This window comes from Acomys russatus, chromosome 8 (assembly GCF_903995435.1).
Source record: "Acomys russatus chromosome 8, mAcoRus1.1, whole genome shotgun sequence".
In the NCBI taxonomy this organism is placed as follows: Eukaryota; Metazoa; Chordata; class Mammalia; order Rodentia; family Muridae; genus Acomys; species Acomys russatus.
In genome coordinates, this window is record NC_067144.1 from 54,435,112 (window position 1) to 54,459,643 (window position 24,532).

Here is a 24,532-nt window from a genome sequence, read left to right on the forward strand (position 1 = left end):
AGCTGTGGAGTGCGTGAAGGGGCCAGTCCTACAGATGTGAAACTACAGAATCTCCACGCCGCAGAGTAACAACAGGATTTCATAGAGGAGTCCCAGTGAGGCTCCCTTGTTGATAGAGTTGCAAGACCCAGAGGCCTCCTGTCAGATATAGGAGTCATATCATTGCAATGAACATTTGCAAGAAAAAGCTGTGGACAAAAGGGTAAACTGTGGGACATACTGTGACACCCTACACCTCCGACAGCAAGATTATTTTTCCCGGGGTGGGGGAAGGCTGCAAGGATGGAGAGGAGGTGCAAGGAGACTGGGAGACGAGTGGGTTTGAGGTGCATGGTTTAAGATGTGAAATTCACAAAGAACCAATGAAAAGTTAAAAACAAAAACCCAGCCTCAACTTTTTCTCTTGAAAATAACGGTTACGTAATGCTATAGCTAAAAATATAACCCTGTACAAATTCACATCTCTTGCTATTTTAGTAATTTCCATAATCATATTGTTTAGGTGCTAAACTTCTCTTAGCGATGAGAGTACATCAGCAAATGTGTGTTCAAAGTTCTTTAAATAGATGGTTAGACTCAGTAAGGAATGAAACGAGTTTTCACTTGAAAATGTTCAATTTGCTGTTCACCTATATAGCCTAAAGCAGAGCTATGACTAAAATTAATAATAAGAATCAAACAAAACAAAATGTAGATGATCTCTGACTGATTAGTTAGGATGCTTTTGGTCCAGGATGCCTATCATTCTAGATGTTATGTGAGCCATGCAGTAGTTACACAAAAATGAACTCAAAAGAATTTTAGACCTAGAGTTAGGAAGGAAATAATTCTATTGGGGATGTGACACATGTTTCTAACTTACAGTTTTAACTATATTGAAGAATGAATAACAAGTAATAGACATAAATTCACAGAGAATAGAAACCTCCTCAATAACGACAAGAACATATAACTGCTTAGAGAATGTGAGATATGATAAAGTCCACATTGTGGAAATAGCTATAAGTATTTTATTTTCATATGTGAAAAGCAAAGAAGATCAGCCCTTTTAGTGTGTGTGTGTCGGAGGAGACATCAAATTTTGCGCAAGAGAAAGACCATGCTGCAGAAAACTGGACAGGTAAAGATTATCTAGAAAAGGGATTGCATTATGAACCAAACTGACAGTTTCAACAAAAAATGACATATAGGGATTACAAGGGATACAGTTTGCATCCAGAATCTACAAATTGTGAGATGAAATGTGTCCCTTCATCTCTGCTGCTCCTATAGAACCCTGAGAAATTGGAACCAGTGGAAGTGTGGGAGTTCACTGGTGGTACAGCCACAAAAGGGAATTTAGGGTCCTGGCACCTCCGCTTTCCTTCCTTTGCTTCCCAGTTGAGGGAGGTGTAGATTCTTCTGTCATGTGAACCTGTCCTGACTCAGTGGCCCCTCTATAGCACACTAAGCCGCACATCTAGATGACCAAGGGCCTACACTTTAAAACCATGAACCCCTAATTTAGGTCTCCTTTCTAAAGTTTCCTATCATTTAATTATTATGCTAATGGAAGTGACACTGGTAGGACTGCAGTCTGGCAGGAGGGAGTACAAGTGATAAAAGAATATTGCAGTGACTGGCGGTTATATGGATGCAGCAGTATTTCTAAGAGTAATTAAGAAAGTAAAAACCAAAGAAACGCATATATAAGGCTGAGTGGGAGTTAAGCTGGAAAATCCTGCCATATGTGTCTGGGGCTTCCCAAGCAGGAGAGCAAAAGTAAGGAAATAATATCCAGAGAATAAAGATGGTTCTTTCAAAATTATAGACACACCAAGAAAAGAAAGATGTTTTCTTCAAAGCGGCCCAATACAAATAGCCAAAACACTATGAATATAACATTTATATAATTCCTGATTTCCTTATTGTTTTGTGGTTCTTCTTCCTGTAGTAATATATGTATGTGTATGTGTCTGTGTGTGTGTAATATGAAATAAAAAATATTGAAAATTGAAAAAAATGATTCCTTCTGCATATATATTACAGTTGTGTAACTTGGTGCTCTTGTGGGACTCCTAACAGTGGGAGTTGAAGTTGTCTCTCACTCTTTGGCCTGCTTTTCTTTGGACTCTTTCCTCCTATTGGGTTGCCTCACGCAGCCTATTGTGAACCTTATTGTAACATCTTATGCCATGTTTCATTGATATCCCTGGGAAACCTGTTCGTTTCTGAAGGGAAGAGGAGGCAGAGCGGACCTGAGGGAGAAGGGAGATGTTGGGGGGAAAGATCTGGAAGGAGGGGAGACTTCAGTAGGGAGAGAAAAATTAACTAATTAATTAATTAAAATAGTCACTATGGAAAAAGAGACACAAAAATAAAGCAGAACAGAAAGAAGACACAGAAGAAACAATAGGGGGGAAGATTGTGCATGACCCACACGGGAGCATTTTCTAAGAGGAAGTAGAGATGCTAACTGCTAACTGGTGCACAGTGGTGAGTTATGACAAGGCTTGAGAACAAAAGATTGGGTTAAACACAGAGTAACATTGTTGAGAAGACATTTTTCCCCACTGATGAACAAAATAAATATTGAATCTGGCTGCTAACTAACTGTGAGGGGAAACACATTCAAATATGGAAAACGTGAGTTTGGGCTCTTAAGAGTGAAAAACAGGAAATGATTAAGGGGAAGAGGCATTCACGTGGGTCTGTAAAGGGATGAGAAGACAAAAGGAACAAGGTGAATGGTAAAATCCAGCTTAAACAAAGACTGACTTACGATGAAACATGGCCAGAAAAAGTTAAATACCGAGAATCTGTGGTTGAGAGTGAGTTTCCAAAAAGGGAAAAATATTTTTACAAAGGAATGGTATTTTTTGAGAGTAAATATATCAAAAAAAACCTCTCCATTTCATTTTGACAGGGATACCAATGTGAGATATAATGCAAGCAATTCAACCACAGAAGTGTTAACTATATTACAGAGCATAAGGAATGCACAAACTATATATATAAATGGATTCTGTTAGTCATAATTTATGTCAGTTATATGGAAAATATTTTCCAGTAAAGTGCATTTTTATTGTGAAAATTAGTATAATATGAACAGTGTTTAAAAATTTCAGAAGAAATTTTCCAAAAAACCACAACAATAAATCTAAGAACATAATTTATGACTAATTATTCCAATGTTCCTTCTATCTTTCACTGTAACATCCATGTTCTTATCATTTTGTTTTGTTTACAATTTTTATTTAGACTTTGTTCTCTTTTACTGCTGGAGAATGAAAATGTTTTTGGGAGATATGAATAGTAAATATACACACACATATATGTACTAAGTACATATTTACATGTACTTAAAGAATAATATAAATTAGATGTTAATAAATTAATTTAAATGCTAGATTAAATTATCAAATTATTTATTACTATATAATTACAAAGAGGATAAAAGTAACTAAAATTCACTTTGAGTACCTACCAGCTGTCATTCAAATACAAGATAAAAACTTTGTCTGTTAATTTTATGAATCCTACTAAGCACAGTGTGGACAATGTTAAGATTTTCAGAGTATCACTCACTTATCCAAAGCCTTAAATATCAATATCAAGGTAATAACTCACATCTCCAATACAGAGAGTAGAGCTGGTATATTTTTATAGCTACACACACACACACACACACACACACACACACATTGTATGATTCAGTTCCGTGATATTTGCTTGTTTGTGTCTATGGTGAGTGAAAGAACTATTGGTTCTTTTTGTGTATATATATATATGTATATATGTATATGTATATGTTGTATACAAAAGACACATATATGTTTTATATATATATATATATATATCTTGTATATAATATTTAATGATTTTTAAACTCATGGCTTATTATTATTTTGTTCATTAATGTGATTTCTTAATTATACTCGGTCTTGGACTAACCTTCTACTTGGATGCTAGTGTCCCTTTGTGACCTCAAAGCTGTCTCTGTGGTAGTAAAACCACAGCATCATTTCCTTCAAATCCCTGAGCTTAACTCTCTTCCTATTTTCCCACACTATGGTCTGAACAATGTCTTGTGTGTAAATCAAGCAGGAAAATAATCAGTAATATTATGCAATTGTGTGATGATGACACTTGGGGGACGTCTGAATGACTTCCTTTGCCTGGACTGGAAACATTACAGGAGGAAATCCCCACACTGAACTATGAAATGGTTTTATGATAAAACATTGGACTACGATGCTGGACACCAAGGACTTATTTATGACTGTCTCTAGATATGACCTTCTCATGTCCATTATGTTTCTTAAATTTTCCTTACACTGTTTCTTCAAATACGCAAAAGTAAGTTAATCTAACTTTAGAATTCCAAATATTCAACAAATTTGCTCACTAAAGCTCGATTTATAAGTGCCCTGGGAATAGGACTCACCTTATACTATTCGGCTATGTATAGAAAACAAGTCAAAACTTCATTGACTGATATGTAGACCACATTTTTACATAGCTAATGGGAAGAAGTTAGAAGGAAAGTGAAAAGATTAGATGTAGGCTTCTATTAATATTCCTGACATTAAAATATTTAATGCCTGATTGAACTAAATTAAATATCTATGTTGTAGGAATTTTTGTCTGCCTACGAGGAACTAGAGTGAAATCACCACCCAAATGCCCCAGGACTTCATGCCCCAGTCCCGACGGCTTGGGATCCCAGCACCTGTGATTTACTGTCTCAAAAGTGTGTGGGTGATACCAGTTTGACTCTACCTAACAAACAGAAGGGAAGCTGTAGGCCTAGATTGTCATGTTCGACAAGTTAATGTGTAGTCTTTTCTAGCACTGCCCTTCACAAAGGCTCCACATACAAACATCAGCCTGAGTGTGTTTAAACAGCCTGTGTTTGAATTCATTCCAGACGTTCCATTTACAGCAATTTAAGACTATTTGTATTCAGGAAACAAAATAACAAGGGACAGCTGTTTCTCTGTTTTGCTCTTACTTCTAAGCTATTTGAAAACACTCAGAGAAGCTAAAAATATAAAGGAGCATCCTTTTGTAATTTAGGATAAAAGTGAGTCAGGTAAAATTATAGACACCAGCATACAATCAATAGTTTCTTTTTAACTTAAATTTCACTCATCAGATTGCTTTTATTTTAGCACACTCTCTTGTGCTAAGTATTTAACAAGTGGCATATATTTGATCTTAAGATTTAGAAATCAGCTCATCCTATAGCGTGATCCTTGCCATGAAGGGTCCCAAATGCATCGATCTAGGCTCATATGGCCCCTCAAGCTCTCCACCATTTGAAGTCCTGGCATACATGAGGGCATCGCTGAGCAGTCACTATCCATATCTGACTCATAGCACCAGATAATTATGACTCAGTGACTAATCAGTTAGTCTGCTGATTTCAGAAAGGGAATCAGGCTCATATGGTTACTGCTATCATGCCTCTGTAGCAGCAGGCAGCACTCTACCTGTCCACCCCACATTAAGTTGTCTTACACAGTCCAACCCAACAAGGAGGGAAAAGATGATGGACGAGGGTCTAATGTGTGTCTTCCATGAATCTTTCTACACAGTACTTTGCAATGTTAATGATTAAAAAATTCAAATTTCCAGTGCTGGCAGGCTGACAGGCAGCTAGAAATGCTCATAGATGGTTGGTGGTTATTAGAAATCTACTTTCCAGAACACTGTACATTAAAAAAAATGTTTGGCATCCATGCTTTAAACTGATACTTCAAAAATGTGTCACTACGCTGACAAATAAGTGGAGTTGGGCTTATGAAAGCTGGTGCTATATTTACCATCAAGAGACATGGGAGCAGGAGAGATGGCCCTGCCCTGAGGACACAGGAGCACGCCCTGATCCAGGGCTCTGAGTGGACCTCACCCGAACATCTACCCCATGTACGACCTGCTGGAACACATGAAGGGGCTGGACCTGCAGATTCAAATATTAAGAATCTCCTTGACATACAGCAACAACGGGATATCCGACAGCAGTCCCATTGGTAACGCTAGAGTAGGCCTCCAACCAGACCCATGACTCATAACAATGAACATTTGAAAGCAAACATATGTGGACAAAAGACTATACTGCGTGATACACTACAGCTTCTGGGATAAGACTTTTCGTTTGTCTGTTTGTTTTGTTTTACTGGGTAGAGGAGAGAGATTTTGGTGCATGACGTGTAAATCATAGACATTCAATAAAAGTAAAAATAAATAAATAAATAAATATTTTAAAAGAATAAAAAAAAAAGAAAGAAAGAAAAATGTGTCACTATTATAACTATTGAAACACATAGATGAACACCTAAAGTTGCTGACTAAGTTTATCTGAAAAAAGGTATTTGATAAAAAAAAATATAATAAATCTCATCAGCAGATTTGTGTGTGTGAGTGTGTGTGTGTGTGTGTGTGTGTGTATTTGCTAGGATATGTAGGAACTGCTGTGTTTCCTCTAATCCAATATGAATATTAGTAAAAGACCAGTATCATGGAAGAAACACTTTTTTTAATTCAAAGGAATGAGTGTGAACAGTTTTACGACTCTGTTTCATTAAGGGAAGGGACACCCATATGCATGCGATTATTCTTAGGTAAGTAAATTACCTCCCGAAAGAGCCAGATGGCTGCAGAACCACATCTGCAGCTTGATGCTTCTTTTTCTCACTGCTCACACTGATAATGACAGGGTCATGAGACACAGTCACAAGCCAGCTCCAGAATATACACTGGATCGCGGGGAAACAAAGAGAGAAGGGTGGAATCTAAATATTGTTTTAGCTCTTACTAAAAGCGGATGGACTTCCATTATAGTTCAACGAACTGACAAAATGTTCTTTCATGATTACTAAATGGAAAAGTGAGAAACTTATTGAGGGCATTGACACACTGTGGGAAACAGGAAGAGGCATGGGCATAATGAATGTGAAATACAGAATAAAAACATTTTGAGCTTTTGTTTATTTATTATGAAAGAAGTATGACACTTTCATCCCATGTGGTTCTAAAAGGAAGAACCTTATTAGAGCGGAACAACACACACATAGTGCAGCATTATTCAGAGTATGTCCATTGTTCTAGACAGCAACTATTTACTCTCTGGTCTCCCATCCATCTTCTCTTTCCTGCTTGGTGACATAGGAACTAGACCTGTAACTATATCTCTTTTACTGGTAGGAATGGTGGTCAGAGGGTGCTGCGTGCATAGATGGGGGAAGGGACTCCCATGTTTGTCTCGTTTCAGCTTATAACTCTGGTTCCTAGTGACTGACTCCCATTGGACTAGAGCACCAATTAGTGATTACGTCTTATCAAATTTTCCAGCACCGCTTGTGAGATACTTTCCAGAGAGTTTAATTGGTCAACTAGTGAATAGCCTATTCCATGACTCCAATGGTCTAACCATCCAGTAGCTCGACTGTACTCTAACGCAGTATAGACCTCAGCATTGAGACTCAGGAGAGCAGGTAGGTACTGTGCTCTTCCAAATGCAATTCTTTACTGCTTTGCTGTTCTCTTTTCACGGCTCCTGGTATCTGCTCACATTTCCCCATCACTCCTTGTATCTTTCATTGCACAACAATTATTATGGTATTGATGCTCATACCACTAGAGAAGCTTTGTTCTCCGGAATGGACTTTGATGGATAAACTCAAATTATTAGGTTACAAAGAATGAGTTTAATTATTTGGAAAATAATGAAGGTAAGTGTAACAGGAAGGGATAAGGAAAAGAAATCGGTTTGCTTCAACTCTCAGCTCTCCATGAATACCTGAATTCTCTCTCTTTCTCTCTCTCTCTCTCTCTCTCTCTCTCTCTCTCTCCTCTCCTCTCTCCTCTCTCTCCTCTTTGTCCCTCTCTCTCTGTCTCTCTCTCTCTCTTTCTCTCTCTCTCTCTCTCTCTCTCTCTCTCTCTCTCTTTCTTTCTCCATGTGTGTGTTTGTGCGCATGTGTGTTGTGTGTTCCACTTAAAAACTCAAACACCAGGTCAATGAAGATGACAAAATTTTATTGTGATCAATCTGGGCTGGAGAACAGATTCGAGAGCTGAACTATGATGCTGAGTGGAGGCTGCACAACATATTCAAAGGATGAAGCCATAAAGGGATGGGCTATAGCAATATCCAATCACATTTTGATATAAAGTATTGAGCAAGGCATTTTCCATCAATCAGGATAGGAGTAGGTTCCTGGACCTGAGAACATGAACTTAGCTGACTCTGTCAGCAAGATGGAGAAGCTGTCCTTGTAATGTGCAGACTCAGACAATTGTCTCCTTATAATTTGCTCCTAAGATGCCTGGACACAAACAAGTGTTCCCTTACAACAGAAGCTGTGCATCTATTGCAAAGTCCCCAGCTCCCCTAGACCCTGGTACCTTGAACTCAGTTTCTCCCTGTGACTAAATGGAGTCTGAAAACAAAATAGTAGTACTTAGAATACATTTATGGCATTCCTATCAATAATATTATATTTAGGCATGTAAGTCTGTCTGTATATACTGCCTTGTCCTCTGTTATTATGTGTAGCATGTGAGCACACTCCTAAAAATTGATCATCTGCAGAAGTGGCATGCCATGTCCTTCTCTGCTACTTGAGAGATCACATATGTCTCTGTGACATGTTCTTTCTCCTCTTGAGCTAGTCCTACGTTTAAGCGACACTGCTTTGCCATACAGATGGCAATATTGTCCTGAAGAATGATGCAACAGACCTTTGAGAAAACACGGTGCTGAGTGATAGTTAGGAAGAGAGTTATCATGCAAACCTGAGCCACACCGATAAGAATTATTTCAAAAAACCATGTCTGTATAGAGTTTTTAAGCCATTGAAGTTTATTTTTGCTAAGTAAGCTCAATTTATCCAGTTAATGTAGTTGTTAATCATGAAAAGTCTCTGTCTTTCTCATATGGTTCCATTTAACCAAGGATGCTGTAAGTAGCTTGGCTTGATACTGGAAATCTGACTAGGGTAGCAACGAAGAAAGGATAGACACACAGACACACATACTGAGGGCTGCACATTGTCTGACAGAAGAGTATTAATACTACAACATACTGGAACCTCAGTGCAGAATCAAAAACAAACCAAATGCTTTCCTAATCAAGAGAGAGAACTAAGTTACAACCAGATCAAAGCAAACCCCAAATCTGGCAGTATTAAAACAAAACAAAACAAAGAAAAACCTCCTGTGTCCATTATCTTGGACTCACAATCTTCTGGGCTCCAAAGGTCTCCACCAGTCACATCTGCCAAGCTGTGCTATCCCTAGCATACAGTCCCTCTCATAGGCTCGACCTGCTCTGCAACATGTGGAGAGCTGCGAAGTGCCGTGCCCTGACATGGCACCGGTTTCCGCCTTCCGCCTTCCCGCTGGCGAGTGCTCTCCAGGATAAACAAGTCCTCATATGGTGAAGGGCTGTCCAGGGGTAACGGACAATCTTGTGACGAGCGGCCTTGCTCTGACTTTGACCTATGAGGAGTTAGCACCTGGCAAAAGCTGATTGGTACTTGGTTGTTACTTAAGCTCTGTCCTTCCCTCCTTCGGGGCCATTCCTGCTTAGCAAAATCCTGAGTAAAGATCTAGAGAAGAAGTCTGGTTGTCGGTGTCTTATTTCCGCTGGACGGTGCGGCGCCGACAGCAACATATCTATGATTATCCCAGGGGGTCATCCCCAAATCCTGGCAATTCCAATATAGTTTACTGTAACTGAGTCTGCACTAATTGTCTCTTCTAGCCTCAGTCTGCTAAACAGTGCCCAGCCTCAGCTTCTCCTTGGGATCTGTGCCAATTCTGGGTTTTCTACTGCAAAGGAGGCTACACCCTTACCGGTGCCTATCACGGCCTCTCATGGTGTCAAGACTCAGTTATTTTCTATGAATCATTCATGCTTTTGAATCATGTTGGGAGATTCTTACACATTATCAAGTTTGGCTGCCAGCTTGAGATACAACTTTTGCAACCTTAGTAGCACAGCTTCTGTATGCTGGCCCAGATGTAGACTTCTGAGAAAACTTACCTTAATGATGCTAGTCTCCTATTAATCCTCTTTGCTTTTTTCAGCTCCAGCTAACCAGTCATCTATTGGTCCCTAAAGCAAAATTGTCTTTTCCATAGATTCTTCATTGAAAGAATCATAAAATCATCTCTGATAAAGTATTTTTTTCCTTCGGAGACTTCACAAACTCTACCTTCATAACCTGCACCTCTTTCAATAATTCCATCTCCCAATCTCTCAATACTTGAATTTAGCATTCAGTCAGTCCGCTCAAAAACACAACATGGGCTGGTCCATTACAGTGATATTACACTCTCTGCTAACAATTTTCATTCTAGCTGGTTATAAGAGAAGCCAGGGAAGAGAGGCAGAAATCTAAAGGCAAGAACCAAAGTAGAGACCCCAGAGGAGTGTGGCTTATTGAATTTCTTTCCAGCTTATCCCAGCTACCCTTACTCTGCTCATGACCCTTGATGACACCACCCACCATGGGCACAGCTCCCCAAATCAACCAGCAATCAAGAAAATGCCCAATAGTCATGCCCACACAGGCCAGTCTGATGGAGAGAATTCATCTACTGAGCTGCCACATTCCAATATATTTATAGGCTTGAGTCAAATTGGAAAAAAAAAATGTAACTATGATACAGGGGATTTTATCACTAAGAAAGGAAGATGTTGGCTTTGACTTCAGGAATTTTTCAGTCTTAAAAAAAATGAAATATATAAATTATTCAAGTTTGAAAAACACCCAGTGATAATCCAATTAGTGTTGTTCTGTTTTATTGGTAAATAATGTTATCATTCTTCTTATGAAGTCTCAAACATTAATTTATAGCAGGATTTGTTGTCTCCTAAATATAGTATATAATTTAGGAATGACAAAACAATTGGTCTTATTTTCATCATTGTTAGCAATGGTATAGTACAGGAGACTGGACTGTTGGAGGATCTGACACTAGGTAAAGATCAATACTTTACCGCATTGTTTCAAATTGTCTACCCATTGTGACAGTTAAAAGGTAGGGCAATTTTAGTCAGTCATGTAGGAGGAGCAAGGTCTGCTGTTGAGAAGGAACAAGGCCTGTTGCTAATACCATGCATGCATGCCTGGGCTTCAGGGACCTGCCAGGACACCTGGAGACTGATAATGTCACATTGGGTGCTGAGACAGGAGCCAAGGAGATAGAGACACAGCAACAGCTTGCAGCCGGGGAACCAACGGGACACTGGGTAGTTTTGGGGTGGGCGCGGGGGTTAGATATATGTTTCTCGCTCTTGCCTGATTCCCAGAGTCTTTGGCTGTGCCTTCTCAACCCTTCTATCAGGGATCCCAAGTTGGGGTCTCAGCAGCACAATCAGTCAGTGTTTTATTGAAAACACTGGGGTCAGAATATTTCTACTGCCTACTACTCCACTCTACCTTTTAATTGTTTGTTTATACCTTTAAACATACAAGAAAGAATGCTATAGAAAATATTGATGTGTTCACCTTTTCATATTTTATTATGAATTATTATGAAATAAGCATTGGCAACAATAACATCTAACTACAACTCTAAAATTCTTCATAACAGTTTTTAAGGAAAACAGAAAAACAACAGCATAGTTTTAGTTAGAAAATGATCCTGCTGGGTAGAGCTAGTGCTTTTTTATTTCCCAGCAAAGTGATAGGTAAGATTTTATTTTTTTCTACTGCTTTACTTTGTAAATCGGAATAACAGCCGCTATCAAAAGGAGAGTTAATTTGTCTCTTTTGAAGTGCTAATTGAATTTTTATCTGCAAATCCAGTATTTACATTGCTGAATTATTTAAAGGAAATATAAAATCCATAGGCTTGATGAAATGATAAAAGACACATGTTTAACAAAATCATTAAAATGAGACAGTCACTTTAATTCTGACGGTGCTTTCTGCCTAGGATGAAAACTCAAAACAAAATCACATCAATGTACAGAAAATGTGTTCTATTTAAGAAATGATATGCATTGTTTTGACAACACATAAAAGATTATATCTCAAGTTTAAAAATTATAACACTATATTACTATAATTCTTCCCTCTAATATACAACTGATCAATCTGATCGATTTCAGTGTGACTGTTCTGAACTTCTTATTTATTTTTAACCAACTTGTATGTGTTCCTTCTTGTAAGTCAAACTACATACTCCTACAATTGATTGATTTTTTTTTTGTTTTTGCAATACAGGAACTATTCTTCTGTAATTAGGGAAGACAAGCAAAGGGGAGGGGCTAATGGATGTGGGGAAGTTTGCGCATAATTCCTGATAAGGAGAGTTTTGATGTTTATGACATAGATTCACAATCATCCACCATTTGTTTTATAGTATAAATAATAGTTGCAGATTTATAAATTTGTGTGTCAATCCTCTTAAAATATTCTCAGCAATAAAAACAAACAAATAAAACTTAAATGAGCATATACAAAGGGTACAGATGTTGTCTTATGTTCACGGAATTGTCTCAAATCAACCATTTAGGTAAATCTATTTTCTCAATACCTAACATTTTCCATTTTGGGATATTGATCCTTAGTTTTTATATATGCCCTGCCATAAAGAACACAAAGTAATGTTTCTAAGGAAGTAAAAATATATATTATATGTAAATTATCTGATATGAATTGTAAGAGAAAAAACTAGTTTTATTATTCCTACCTGTACATTATTGTATAGGTAATGGACTTTCCTGTTTATAAAAGATCAATTTTTAGTTGATTCATATTGATAATGAATCCCTTTAGGAACTAATGTCAACTGAGGGAAAAATATTAAGGCATGTTACTGTAACGTTTGTGCATTTTCTCACATGTGGCAATGAGAGTTGGGGGTTGAAATTGTTCCGGATATTGACTTGGGTATAATGGAACTATACTTGAAATTGTGATGCTTAAAAATATCTCTAAATCAGAATAATGTGAACATGAAACTAATCAATCATCACTCGTTCTCCAATAACTGACATGTTAGCAGGCTGATATTGAGCCAAGATTGAGGCCAGTTACACTGTCACTCATAATTTACCTATTGGAGCATTTTGTTTGAGAGAAAGTAAGAAATGTGTTTGAAACACACACACACACACACACATGCACACACACACACACACACACACACACACAGAGACAAAAGTAGAATAATCAGATAGACTGAATAGCGATTGACTTGTTTAAAAACATCTATTGAACCCAAACCAATATTTATCCCCACTCTTCTCACATAAACTCCATGGCACAGGTCCCAGTTGCACCTAGTACAGTAGCTGGGTGCTTGCTTTTCTTCCCAACATCTTAAGCTACAAACACACACACACACACACACACACACACACACACACACACATACACACCCCCTGCATACCTATTCATAAAACTAATCATCAGCTAATTAATCTACTGATCCACAGAGTGTAAAATAATAATGAAAAGAACCAGCATCTTAGGCTCTCTCTTTGTGCAAGACATGTGTGATTTTTTTACTTTTTTAATTGTTCAGAGTTAGCCAAAATTCTCCATTCTGTTCTCATACTGTCATAGGTGTGGACATTTTTCAGAACATTTTAGAGGTTCTTTGGACAAGGAAAGGGCTCTTCAGAGACTCTCAGTACACCTGTGAGAATAGCACTGCATTCAAGATGCACAATTTACCGACAAAGCCCAGAAGCTTTAGAGAAGTTTCTGTTTAGTAAGAGATGAGGGAGAGAGTATTTGTGCAGGCGAAAGTATCCAAGGTGACAATAGATGTGTGGTACATAGCCTGACATTCTTCAAACTCACTTTTTGATTCCCCTTGTTAACATTCATTCCAGCTTCAGATGTTATCTGAAGTGGTAAATATCCTTTGCACAGGATTGTCCTTACAGATTAGACCTACAGCCTTCTTAGACACTCTTAGCAAGCTACACTCCTATAAATTATTAAACTCACTGTTATTTGTTTATGTATGAGGCTGTTTTTATATAATAAATTCACCCCAAATATCCAGTACTTTGTTGAGAAAGGACACTAAAAAATAGTTGTTAAAAGAGTTAAGGCCAAATCATTTAAGGCTGTTATCTGTCATTCTAGACTAGGAAAAGAACATTTAGGAAGGATAGCTCAATACTGGAGACTTGACACCATACTGCCCTTCTCAATTCCTGCTTGATGGTTGCTTTTCTCTTGGCTTGCCTTATTATTAAGAAAATAATAACTCCAATGATACACCAAGAGACACAGTAATATTAAATTTAATGTACATAAAGTATAAACATATGGGACCTTAGTGAAGACACATCCACATTTCCTCTCTTCTTTTCTTATTTTTAGCTCCAAGAAGTGAAAATAACCCCAAATTATTTTTCATTAGCTAATGGGTGTCAACTAGACAAGCAGTGTCCACTTCAGCATCACATGCAAAGGGTCATTAAAAACATAATCAGCTCACGTACTATAGCACTTTGGATTTAAAAACAATATCAAAGCAATTGTTGCTACTGAGATTTGCACCCCACTATGTAGTTGACTCAATGCTGTTATGAAAGCACTTCCTTATGTTGCTTTTCCCATACTGGCACATGCTTTGTGATACTATTTGTCATTTATCTCACTTTAAACACTAACTATAACTGGAAATAGATATTATTATAAACATCTAAGACTTATTTTACAGAATGTTTTCTAGCTCCACTGATCATAAAAACCTTACCCACACTTGACCTTCAAACACCAAACATCTTCTCAATACATTAGAGATTGGCAGGACTTGCTCACCCAAATCTGTTCCTCTTCCTTCTTAACATCTTGTTAGCATAGCAAGACGTGAGAAAATTTAAAAATCTTCTTTAGTGTTACTCATAGTTGAACCTAAAACTCTCTAAGAATAATAAGCTCTTCCCCAAAGTAGAAAACTACAGCTGAATACTTAGTGAAATGCTTTCTGGAATTGGAAAGAAATGAGAAAAGGGATCAGCTGTCATATCAACTCACATAAGGCTTCTGTTGTCCTATAAACAGGTTATTTCCATACCGAAGACTGCTTTGGAAATTTACTTTCCCTCACAAAGTTCAGCCTTGAAAAAGCAAGTGAGGAAAAAAGGGAGCAATGGACAGAGGCCTAAACAGATCAGTATAGTGCTCAGCAGAGGCTTTGGAGACAGAGAGGAAGAAGCAGGTTTGCACATGTTTGACATTTTAATATTGCACCTTTATTAGCTGCATCCTAGGCTCTGAAATGTTTGACATAGAAATTGACTGTCCAGGAGATAGGACATTTTTTTCTAGCCCTTAAAGAATGATTATTTTTGAAGCACAAAAGTTCAGAAAAGATATTAGCCCTTTGTCAGATATGGGGTTGGTGAAGATCTTCTTCCAGTCTGTAGGTTGTCTTTTTGTTCTTTTGACAGTGTCCTTTGCCTTACAGGAGCTCATCAGTTTCATGAGGTCTCATTATAAATTGTTGACCTTAGAGCCTGAGCTGTTGGTGTTCTGTTCAAGAAGTTCTCTCCTGTGCCAATGAGTTCAGAGTTCTTCCCCACTTTTTCTTCTAACAGATATAGTGTGTCTGGTTCCATGTTTAGGTCTTTAATTCACTTGGAATTGAGTTTTGTGCAGGATGATAAATATAGATCTATTTGCATTTTTCTATATGTTGACCATCAGATAGACCTACACCATTGGTTGAAGATGTTATCTTATTTCCATTGTATGGATTTGGCTTCTTGATCAAAAATCAAGCGCCCATAGGTGTGTGGGTTTATTTTTGGGTCTTCACTTCTATTCCAATGATCAACAAGCCTGTTTCTGTGCTAATACCATGCCGTTTTTATTATATAAAGAACTCAAGAAATTAAACATCACCAAACCAAATAGTCTAATTAAAAATGAGGTACAGATATAAACAGAGAAGCCTCAACAGAAGAACACTGAATGGGCAAGAAACACCCAAAGAAACATCCTTAGTTATAAGGGAAATGCAAATCAAAACAACTCTGAGATTCCATCTTACACACTTCAGAGTGGCTGAGATCAAAATTTCAAGCGACAGCACATGCTGGCGAGGATGCGGAGAAAGAGGAACACTCCTCCATTGCCAGTGAGGGTGCAAACTAGTACAAGCAGCTTGGAACTCAATCTGGCTCTTTCACAGAAACTTGCTAGTAGTGCTACCTGAAGACTCAGCTATACCACTCCCGGGTACATACCCAAAAGATTCTCCACCATACAACAAGGACATTTGCTCAACTATGTTCATAGCAGCTTTAGTTGTAATAGCCAGAATCTGAAAATAACCTAGTTGTCCCTCAATTGAAATATAGATAAAGAAACTGTGGTACATTTACACAGTAGAATACTACTCAGCTATTAAAAACAAGGAAATTTTGAAATTTGCAGGCAAATGGATGGAACTATAAAAGATCATCCTGAGTGAGGTACCTCAGACCCAGAAAGATAGGCATGGTATATACTCACTTATAAGTGGACACTAGCCCAACATAGGTATCCTCTGAGAGATTCCAATCAGCAGGGGATATGTACAGATACTGGGACTCTCTGCTTGACTCTGACTGTAGAGGTGGGAGTGGTATGGAAGAATGGAGAGATGGAAGGACCCAGAAGTTTCAGGAACCTCACAAAGCCCTAAGATCTGGACACAGGGGGGCCTGAACAAACTGTTGCACCAACCAAAGGCAATTCATATAGTGAACAGTGAACCTATACCACATGTTGAGATCTAGCCAATGGACAGCTCATTCTCTATGGTTGTAGGGTGAGTGCTGGCTACCTATGAATTGAACTCTGGTGCCCCAGATTTGATCACTTCTCCGTGGTGGGGAGGCCCGGTGGGCACACAGAGGAAGAGGAAGCAGGCTATCCCGATACACTTGATAGGCTATGGTCATATGGTAGGGGAGGATGTCCTCTTCTGTCAGAGGTCTAGGGGAGGGGAATACAGAGGAAGAGGAAGGGAGGATGGGAACGAGTGAGGGGAGAACCTTCTGGAGGTAATATGAATAAGTTATAATAAATTAAAAATTATTTAAAGCTCAGAAAAAAAAAGAAAAAAGAAGAAAATATCCCCACAGAATCATCTGATTATAATTTTAGAAACACTGAAAATGTAACATGATTCAATTGGACTTGGAGAGTTTACCTCCAGCATTTTGAGTAAAAGTTGGGAGCTGCTTGCTGTTGGTTTTTTAAAGGAGTTTTCAATTTCCTTGGCTATCATTCATTGGTATCCCCTTAGGAGATGTTCCTCCACATTTAAATATTTGTACAAATTCACCTTTAAAGTAATGCAATTAAGCATGCTCCAGGTATCTGCAACATAACTTATGTACATTCCACAATGATTGAGTGTGGTTTTAAGATTATCTATGCTCTCACCAAAGAGGTCATATCTGATTTCTTGTTACTATTAACATATCTGATACTTAAATAAAGCAATTCTTGCTAGATCCTTTATGGAAGATTATATAGCAAATCTTCATATCACAGGAATTCTTTAGTATAAATATAGTTTCACAATGAAATCAGTTGCTTCTCTGCACTATTGAATAAGTCAAATTTAATGAGAACCTCATATTTCCAGCCGAGAGGAACCAGACTAAACATTTGCTTTAAAAGTCACAAATAAAAAGAAAGGTTGACTCCTCAAGTATAGATGGTTTTATTTGCCAGAGTCCACAACATTTAGATGATGTTTTATAAATATGTATTTATGTGTGTCTGGCTGGCTTTAAGTCTACAGAGTGCGGGTGCCATTGGAGGCTAAAAGAATGTGTCAGATCACTTGGAATGGGTGTTATGTAGTTGCTGAGAACCAAAGGCAGGTCCCCTACAGAGCAGTAGGTGCTCCTGACTGCTTTGAAATCTCTCCAGCTCCCTCCACATGTCCACATCTTCTCATGGAATAGGTTCTGAAAGTTTTTTTATTCTCTAACTTTTGTATGTGGTGCTGGTGGCCAAACCAATAGTTTTGTTCTCTCCCACTGAGATACATGCCCAGACCTTTGTTTTAGGAGAGAAGATCTGACTCTGTAGTTTCAGAATGCTTTGAGCTCAATTTACAACCCACAGAAACACTGAGCTAATAATTTTCCTATCTCAGCCACCATAGTTCTGATATTACAAGATACAGCACAGCAAAAGTGAAATGCTTCATTACATAGTATGTTGGTTTTTTTTTTTTTAAGGAAAAGAAACCTTCCAATTTACTTTTACACTTTACTGTATTTGCCAATAATGAGTTATAAATCTATTCTGGGTACTTCTGTGAAATGGATACATAAAAAAGCCTGTTTATTCAGTGGCACAGAATGAAGTGTCTTTCTGATCTATGTTGTGATAGGGACTTTAAAATATATGAAGACACATTGAGTGTTATGTTTTGCACTGTAAATAGATAATTGACCTATGAAATACTCATCTATTTATATATGCATTGTATTAATCCTGGTAAATTTACACACACACACACACACACACACACACACACACACACACACACATATATATATATATATTTGCCAAGGGCAGCTTGGCTACTTCTGATTATCACAGAAACTCATCTTAATATAACACATATTGTTTTTTTCCAAATACATAATGTAGATTTATTTGAACTGGGTCTGTTTTTCATGGTTACATCAGCTGTGAGTTTCTCTCCTTTGAGAAACTAGAGACAGAAAAGAATGAGAGGGTATAGAGAAGGATGGAAGAAGAGAGAAGTAATATGAGGGAGGGAGAGAGGGGGGAGGGAGGGAGGGAGAGAGAGAGAGAGAGAGAGAGAGAGAGAGAGAGAGAGAGAGAGAGAGAGAGAGAGAGGACATTAAATTTATAGTTGCATTCAAGACCTCCTATCCACTTATGTATGTAATCTCTGGAAGCATTCACCTCTTTAGTGTATGAATCCAGCTGTGCACTAGCATGTGTGTTGCACTAGCTGCTATCAAAACCATCTGTCTATGTTGAGATACACTTTCTCTCTCCTCAGCATCACATGAAAATGCTCAGCTTCTCATGGCTAGCAGGTGTTTTTGTTTGAAATATAATAATTTAGTTTGACCCCTACAACCACTTTTTTTATTCTTTAAATTAAATGTTATTTGGTTTCTTAGTCTTTGGTACTTTGTATGGGAAAGGCTTTTAAATATTTTGGCTGCACTTCAGCTATGTGATAATTTCAAATGTTTAGTTCATAATGTCATATACTATGACATTAAAGATTATTATGCATATCTTTTTTGTTTGTTGCTTATCTTTTGAATGTATATACTTTGCAGTTCATTGCCTGAGTATCGTTAAAAGCATTTTTCTCACTAAAGACAGATCACCAAGTTTACTGTCTAATTTCAGCAACTAGAGACTGAGACAAGATCATGCCAAATTGGAGGCCAGTTTGAGCAATCTAGTGAGGCCCTCAATCAACTCCATCCCCACTTAAAAACAAAACTTTGCTTTCTTTCCCTCTGTGATTAGGTCCATTACAGAGAATTATAAGAAACAAGAAGAACAAAACAGAAATCTGAAGAGTGTATTTATTAGCAAGATGGTGAAAGGCAACTCAAAGCTATCATGCATAGAATGACAAAGAATATTTACATGTTTTTTGCCAGTTCATTAATTTTACTAATTTGAAAATGGTTACCTTCCATCATTTAAAAGTACAAATTTCGAACTAAATTACGATTTGTCTCTAGCCACCATTTTAATGTTTTCTAAAGGCAAAAGGAACAGTACTTTTTAATGAGGGAAGGAAGTATTGTTTGTACACTAAATTATTCTTTAATTTTCACAAAAAATCATGAATTAAACAATAACAGACATATTTATGTGATTATAAAAATCCAAGGGAAATAATCCAAATTCAATAAATATGTTCCAAGTCTCAGGTTTATATTATCTGCAGATTAATACATTTTATGGAATTTTAATTTCAAGTTCTTTGGCTAAGGATCAATGAAGGTTAATATTTCAAAAAAAATAATGTTTTTTAAACATAAGAACTGCCTTAAAAATAAAACCATTGAATCCTCACAAATGCATATGTTCAGGTGCTGCAGGCACAGTTTTATTAATGAGCTATTACTATGCTTAAAAGAGTCAGTGTGTTCATATTTCCTGTTAGGAATTGTTTAAAGCTTTTCTAAGTCCTAAACTTTGACCAGTAAGACTGCCAGCACTAACAATGAGCCATGTTTATTTATTCAGCTCTTTAAAGAGTCTCCTAAATAAGTACCCTGTTGATTTGTGTAAAATATGGTATTGAGGAATTTGCCTATAGTTGGATGCTTTTATTATGTTGAACATATTATATTTAATGAGATATCTGTCAGTGACATTAACAATTGCCGTAAAATTCCCTCCAGTGTTAATTTTATTCTACACATTCCAGTTTCATTTCTTCTCTTTAAACTGTTGACTAATAATATATGAATATTTTATGAGTACATTTAGAGCATGCTACTGTCTTATTTTAATTAAAATCATCTTCAATTGAGAACTTGGATTTTTATATACTGCTGAGTATTTTCAGGGACAGAGGGAAGCAAATCTCATGAGTAATTGATTGTCTTATACACAAAGGTAGAAAACACCATGGTCAGCTCTCTTATATTTATTTATTTATTCCTTTCAAGTATGTCTTTTATTTTGAAATTCAGGGCAAAGACTTTTGCTTGACTCAAATCCTTGCAAATCTTTTCCAGATCTAGAAATTGATCTGATAAATAAAGGCTGATAAATGTTCAAATACCCATGATCTTTGTGTCTGTAATTACAAACTGCAATGATACAGTTCCTTTGAAACAACTATCTTTGAAAGTCATATCACCTTTTACATTTTTGTCTACAATACACTTCTTTGTTCAATATAAGATACAAATATTGTAAATCACTTAGAACGCCTATTTAATAGCACAAGATTAAAGACTTTGAACACTATCTGAAACTTGTCAGGTTTCTTATTCCCAAGATCAAGCCCAGAAAACTAAGCAAAAAGTCAGGCTGTGGAAGAAATGTACATATGAGGAGTTCAACTACAAACCCTCCATGCCATTTAAACTATTTTGCATGTGGCAAAATTCCATATTTCCTTTAGTAGGCCTGAGGTTGTTGCTGAAGCTATTCTAATAGGTGAAGACACACTACATCTGGATTACAGATGGTCAAGTTTGCCAGGATCCTGGATGTGATATTATCTACTCAGCATTAACAATATGACACTCAATACAATAAATTGCAATGCAATTCAATGCAATAAGATATGATACGATACAATACAATACAATACAATACAGTACAATGACACCAAATGCAAAGGTCCTAACTGCTACGCATCAAAGAGTATGCTCACAGGACTTTGGTTATATTTAGGTATTCCAGAATCTCATGACATTAAAGGTCTGATTTAAACAACATCATTTTATTAATAAGAAGACCATGTAAAACACATTCAACAGAGATAGATGTTTCCCAGAGATTTTTCACTTTCCTACCCTAGATAAAGAATGACTCAATTTATTCCTGTATCTTGTTCTTGGAGGAACTACAGACCAACAGTGGTCAAGCTTTTCTGCGGAATGCCAGACTTCGCTGAAGATGCTGCTGGAATTTGAAAACTTATACATACTCTTGTGCAAATCTATGACTACTGTAGACCTTAGTAATGAAGTGTTTAAAAAAGAAAAACAAAAACCTGACATCTGCTTATTAGCCATGCAACTCTGCTGAGTTTGTCCACCTCATCATGAAGTCCTTATTTAGGAATGAAATGTTGATTAACAATGATTAACTGATAGATCACTGATTAAAATGATTCATTATAAAAGTAGCTTGCATCTTATTAACAAACAACCAAATTATCTTCCTCCTACAAACTCATTAAATAGTTTATCATTAGAATGAATTTCTCGATCATCACTAAATCATGTTTTTTAAAATTTTCTTTTTACATTTCCTAATTCCAGAATGGTAGAAATTGCTACATTTACTATTGGAATCTTAAAATCTGAATTACATAATTTTTTTATCCTTAGGTGAATTTTTTTTCCTTACCTGGGTAATGTTTGCTAAATCAGCTATTTCTCAATAAATTATAAAATTCAGGAATTTTCTATTGTCTTTCAGTTGTGTTTCTGGAAAATATTTCTTCTTAATCTTTTTTAGTTCCAAATTAAAAATATCACCCAATCTTTCCACCTATCGTGTTGCCCTCCTTGCTTTGCTTTTCTAGTGGAGTTCCAATCTGATAAACACATTGTCTCTATGCAAAGGACACCTAAATCTTCTCCTTTAGTGCAGCTCTCTTGTCAAGGCCTGGGTGCCATCTCTGTAACTTACTCTTTGTAGTCTTCGTTACATTACAGTCTTTCACTCACACTTCAGGGTAAGTCTTTTTTTTTTTTTTTTTTGAGACAGGATTTCTCTGTGTAGCCTTGGCCATCCTGGACTCACTTTGTAGATCAGGATGGCCTCGAACTCACAGCGATCCGCCTGCCTCTGCCTCCCGAGTGCTGGGATTAAAGGCGTGCGCCACCACGCCCAGCTTTTCAGGGTAAGTCTTGTTATGCTATAAATCAAGATATTTTACTTGGCATCCTCCATGTGCCTTTGAGCTATTTGGTGGCTTTCACCAGGTCCATAAATATCTCTGGAACTCATATTTTATAAATCATGAATTTTAGAACAGAACCTTTATATTCCTCAAAAATAGCATGTTACTCTCTGATCAAATTAAACTAATCACCTCTCCCCGTACACATTTCTGTCTCTTTCTAGTATATGCTATTGGTATCATTCTTGCAGTGTCCTGGGTTCCCACATCCATCTTAAAATTTCTTAACATTTTGAACCTCAAATACGGCCAGCAAAATATATCAACATCTGTATTGTAATTTAATTTTTGCACTGATACCTCTCTCCAGTCTTCCCTCCTTTCCTGCTTTTATTGAACTTGTGATTACCTAAAATTTTATTATGTCTTCTCTAACACAAACGAAAAAATCCTTGCTACTTTGTTATTTGTGGCTTTTACTTTCTCATTTTCCACTCCTTTCCTTAATTGAATAGTATGCCTTTGTCTTTAAATTCTCCCATCTCTCTGTTTGATCTTTCTAAAATTATATAAATGATTAAAAGTTAGCACCTTGTTGAAAATTAAAAACAAAGGGTCATTTAAAGGATTACAAATGAGCCTAGACAATATCCAGGTATTTACAGACTGAAGCCTTTTTTTGAAATCACCTTTCTAAGTGCTGTCGGTGGTAGAGAGACTGTATGAGGATGCCACTCAGCTCCCAAGTTGGAGTTTCACATCATCGCCTATTCTCTTATGTTGATGGAAACTCTATTTTGAACTATTCAAGAGGAATACAGAGTTCAAAGTCATGTCTGTGATTTTGCTCTGCTACAGCATTCTGTCTCGCCAGCCATCAGAGATTGGTCTCTGTTGACTTTAGGAATCATAGATTGCAGAGAGGGCATTGGAATCCAAACATGAGTCTGGAGAAGGATGGCTAATTGCCTTATATAGTAACTGAGAGCAAGTTTTTCTTTCACAGCCAAAAAGAAAATGAGATCTTAATGCTAAATCATCAAGGATATCAGGTTTTTTTTCCAACCACTCTCAAAGGATTCTGAATCAATCTTTTCATTAGGTATGTATTAGACAAAATCAGAGCAAAATGAAACTCCACGAAGAAGGGCAGCTACATCTTCATCCAATCTGCTACCACAGCCATTGAAAGACAATGAAGGTGTGGTGGCTTAATATACTATGTAGCTAATTAGATATTAAACACCGAAAGAATTTAATAAAATGCTTTGTTTGTTATGTCATTGAACAGAATGCTATCCATGAACAAGTTCTTACATGAGGTAGAGGCTATTCTCAGGACTGTGAGAGAAAAAATATCATGTGGTATATGTGACTAAGAGTCATTCTCAGCACCCATTTCTAACTGCTTCCTCGATCATAACCTCCAAGTTTGACCTCTTTCCATGTTATTTTATTAAGTGTATTAATTCTTCAGTCACTAATAATATAGTAACTATGGTGGTTGAATAAAAATGCTCTCTAAAGGAACATATGATTGAATGCTTCTTCACGAGAGTGGACACTACGTGAGAGAGATTAGTAGAAGTTGTCTTGTTGAAGGAAGTGATACTTAGGGAGGGATTTGGGGTTCAGAAGGCCAAGCTAGGCACAGTGGCTCTGTCTCCTTCTTGCCTGTGGATCCAGATGTAGAAGTCTCAGCTACTTTTCTGCATCACGTCTGCCTGTGTGCTGCCATGCTTCCTGAATTCATGATAATTGACTAAACGTCTGAAACTGAAAGCAAGGCCCGATTAAATGCCCTGGTTTATTAGAGTTGCCTTGTCATCTGCTCTTCACAGCAGTAGAGCACTGACTAAGATAACAACCATAGTGCTTTGAATGGAACTCCTGTGTCCATATTCAATTCTCACTGCATCCTCTGTAAATTTCTATGCTCACATTTACTATTTGCTTTAAATCT

At 37.1% G+C, this 24,532-nt stretch overlaps 1 protein-coding gene across 1 annotated transcript in view; it reads right to left on the minus strand.

Moving 5' to 3' along the window:
* Nucleotides 1-24,532, minus strand: part of Robo2 (roundabout guidance receptor 2) — a 1,234,122-nt gene that overhangs the window by 705,139 nt on the left and 504,451 nt on the right. The gene's annotated exons all lie outside the window — the stretch shown is intronic.